Source organism: Schistocerca cancellata, chromosome 7, assembly GCF_023864275.1.
Source record: "Schistocerca cancellata isolate TAMUIC-IGC-003103 chromosome 7, iqSchCanc2.1, whole genome shotgun sequence".
Taxonomy (NCBI): domain Eukaryota; kingdom Metazoa; phylum Arthropoda; class Insecta; order Orthoptera; family Acrididae; genus Schistocerca; species Schistocerca cancellata.
The window spans coordinates 312,192,659-312,196,786 of record NC_064632.1 but is presented as its reverse complement, the minus strand read 5'-3'; the positions used below and the strand labels follow the sequence as shown (position 1 = coordinate 312,196,786).

The following is a 4,128-nucleotide window of genomic DNA, read 5'->3' as shown; positions in this document are numbered from 1 at the left end:
AAAGCAACAGTTCTGTTTCGGCTTTACGTAGACTGTTACTGGTACCTATGACACTGCTGAGAAATTAAACAACGCATAGCCTTTATCGCTCACCGATTTCGGTGAAGAGCCTCTGCACTCCCAGGTTCACATTTCCTTTGATAAGGAAGGCCCAGATTGTATCTGCGTTTAGTAAAGATTATCAAACAGTGCGTCAACCTGACGTATTTTAAATACCAATTAGTATAGGTCAACAGCTAAGCATAAAACGAAAGGTACAAAGGTTTCCAGAAATAGCTGCTACCATTTCTCTTTCGTGATTCTTCAGTCTTTATTTGCCATGACTGGTTTGGAATCACCTGGCGATTAATCATCAGACAGTACACATTTACTGAATGTTTGCAGCATTGTAGGAGTCGTGTAGCTGCGGCAGGGTATAAAACAAGTAAGCACTGAATTTGGCGAGAATTGATTTACATCAATGAGACGAACTTAAAGGCATTACTTACGTTACTAGTATCGAAAATTTATTGTTGTCGCTACACGAACTTGGTCACATGTAGCAACCGCCACGTGTTTTACGCAGTGTAAATAAACCGAAGAGCATGACTAAATGTTCACAGAATTTACGTTGCTGCAAAGACTTTCTTTTCACAGCATTCGCATTGCATACTGGTGACATTACATAAATATATATCGATTTATATTACGTTCATTATTGTAAAATAACCATGTCTGTTTACAAACTCCATCAGTCTAAGAGTTTAGGATGATATTTCGTCGACCATTTTACTACTGAAATTACGTTTGAAATCTTTGCTTTTGTTCAGTAAACATAAAGTACGCTGATGCGCTAGATTTAAATAATTTAAATAAATCCAGTTTTGCAGCCCACCCAGCACAAAATAGTCATTCAATTACAGATACAAAAACCAACCTCCGTATTCTACACACGTAGATAAAGAAGTAAAGATGGTCCTCCTGGGACAATTAGAGATTCTCTCATAACAACGAATCACCCGACAGCATCTTAAATGCACAGATCTATTTAGCAAATAACCCATTTTCCAAAATTTAAAAAAATCTTTATACTTATAAAACTAAACAGATACTCTGAAGGTCATATAACATTTGATTAAACGGCCTCACATGCCCGGCTTTGATATTTGATTCACAAAGCAATAATCAATGTGTACCAAACAAAAATAAACATGTCAAACGTAATTTTAGTACGAAAATTGTAGACGAAATATTATCATAAACTCTTAGACTAATAGATTTTGTAAATATCACATATCAATTTTGCAATGTGTATACTTGATGCTTTCGTAATAATCAATGTAATATAAATCTATATATGTATTTACTGTTACCAATATCGCTTTTCCCACTTTCTGTAATAACGCAATATGTCAAACCAATGCAAATTTTACGAACAAAAATAACTCTTTAAAACGTACGTAAAAACTGCTGCTATGGCTAATTGACATTTCTCTTTCTTTACTCTGTTGCTAGTAAAAAATAAACGCATATTATAATACAGACCAAAAAATACCGATAAATACCGGTTATTCAGAAGTAAAACTGGAATGTATACCGCAACTGCATACATGTGTCTAAAACAATCAAAAAATGAGCAACGGAACTTTTTTTTCGAAGTGATGTTTAAAACTTTATGATTACCCTTCATAGTGGTGTAACGCATTTATTACCTGTCAAGTACATGGCGAGATATCCTGCATGCCTATAATGACGAGTGCAAAACATATACCAGTTATTGCACTACAGTGGATGTATTAAGAAAAATATCACAATTAAGTATTGAAAAAATGGAGAAAAACACTCTTATCGACACTAAAAGAGCATTGGAAGAATGACAGCATCAGAATTGTAAATCCCATAGCAATTAAAAAATTGATAATGAAAGCTAGAAACAAAACCTACTGGCACAACGAAACTGTATATGTTGCAAGAACAGCGGCATACCAACAATGTAAACTACAGTGGTAAACATCACAGCAGAAAAGAGGGGTTTACCTACGCTTTACTCCACTGCACTTCACCTAAAAAGCCGTGCTGCGTATAGTCAGAAGAATCTTCCGAGAAGGTATGTTAATCAGTTAATCGAATAACATTGCGGCAGGCATAAACCGACATCTGTAAGAACAGAGCTGTAAACATACCCGCGTATAGTGAACATACAGACGACTGTAGAAAACTGATATGCAGCATATTATGATTTAGTAAATAAATATACTCCTCACTAAACTAAATTCTATGAAAGGTTTGTAAGCCTCGAAATCCCTACATCCAACATTTGCAGAACATCTTCCAATTTAAACCTGTTTTATTTTATTTTGTAACGTTTTGTTGTTTGTTAATGGTGAATACCCATTTCTCCCCTTATAGGCTACTATCGTTTCTGGCTTTATCTATTCTGCTGCAAACTTTTACCAATAAGAGAAACTTTGATATCTACGTTTGTATTCACTTACAATCGTTATTTGTTGTAGCTCAGCTTTTTAAGCCTGCATTAATGTAGAACCTGAACCAACTCCTATAATTTGGTATAAATCTCTTTTCTCATATTCCCTTCTGACAGTTATGGTGTGCTTGGTGCATATCCTCTGGTAGGTGTGTTTCGAATAATGTACAATATTTTGCCTTTACCGTACATTATAACTAATGCGAAACTTTAATTAAACTGGATCGTTTACAAGCGATGACCTTACTTCAATTTAGGTGGTCAAAACTTAATTTTCAGCTCAGCTGGTAAAACTTGTACACTGCCATTTGCAGTTTATTTACTTTCTCAAAAAATTATAAGCAGTTGACCAGCAGGGTGTTAGAGGACGCCAGATTTACAAATTTTTAATTTTTTTAGTTTTTATTTATTCATTTTTTTGCAGAGAGGAGTTATCATTTCACTTTGTTATTGGATCATCAAAAATTAAATAACCTAGAAATAATTCTGTAGTATTGATGGAAGTTTCACGCTCATAAACGACCAATTCTTTTCATCAGACTAACTATTTACAAAGTGAACTCACTCTCGAGAGCGTCTTTAAAGTTATGTGACTCATTTCAGAGTGGAACATGACATCTTATAACGCGAATTTATTTTTGTATGTCATTCTACACAATTACAAAAATTACATTTGAGTGTTGTACTGTCAAACTGAAGCTTTAAGGTGGTTCCCTTTAAATTTTGTGTTGTAAGTTATTAGTGCCCTTGTTAATTGTTCCAGGTGATTGTTGGTGAATATTAAATTGAAACGTTCTCCTAGTAGGACACTAACGATTATTTCCTGACGTCGTCACGTATACGATTCAGACTAAACAAAATTTTTACTCTGGAATAGGCAACATTACGAGTAGCTACATAATCAAACGATGAACAGCCACTGATAAAAGCAACATAGAGTTTCAGCTGGAAACTACACTATGTTCTGAGAAAATTTCAGAGTTCTGCTAAAGCATATAAATGAAATTATTTAAGTAGTCTTGACATCACACTGAAGTTTATTTAATGAATAAAAGTTGATTAACAAGTTAGTTACAGGCGAGTTACAGTTACATTTGGGATGTTTGTATGAGGACAATACCGAAGGTACAGTTAGCAAATTTATATTTATTCACTACAAGAAGCAACTGCAGACCTAAAAATATTGGTATTTCGTTCTACAGCCATTGTAATATGTTTGATCTTTGTAATTAAACTCATGTTTGTATTCATCCATAACAGATTTGAAGAAACCTAGTCTTACAGTATGAAAAAATCTCTAAATAATGTAATAAGAAACACTAAAAATTTATTGTGGAGATGCCGGGGATCGAACCCGGGGCCTTTCACATGCAAAGCGAACGCTCTACCACTGAGCTACATCCCCGACGGCGAGTGACTATACGATATATATAGCTTATAAGTACAGCTAGACAGTGAAAATCGTTCTCCTTTAATATTATTATTTGTAAATTAATAACCTTTTTCTTTCGTTGCGTGCAATATGTAATACAGCTTGTAAAACGCCATTTAAAGCTTCCTGAGTGTCGATTAGACCTAATGCTTCTCCTCCTGCCGAATTTTTCGTTCAACTGGCTGTAAACATTAACAGTTATTTTCCAAATCGGAGCGTATTCAAAGTTTCC

General features: G+C 34.4%; 1 non-coding gene across 1 annotated transcript; it reads right to left on the bottom strand.

The window, feature by feature from the left end:
* Positions 1–3,797: 3,797 nt before the first annotated feature.
* Trnaa-ugc (transfer RNA alanine (anticodon UGC)) lies at positions 3,798–3,869 on the bottom strand. The gene has a single exon. It is a non-coding gene; the product is annotated as a tRNA-Ala (tRNA).
* Between the last annotated feature and the right edge of the window lie 259 nt (positions 3,870–4,128).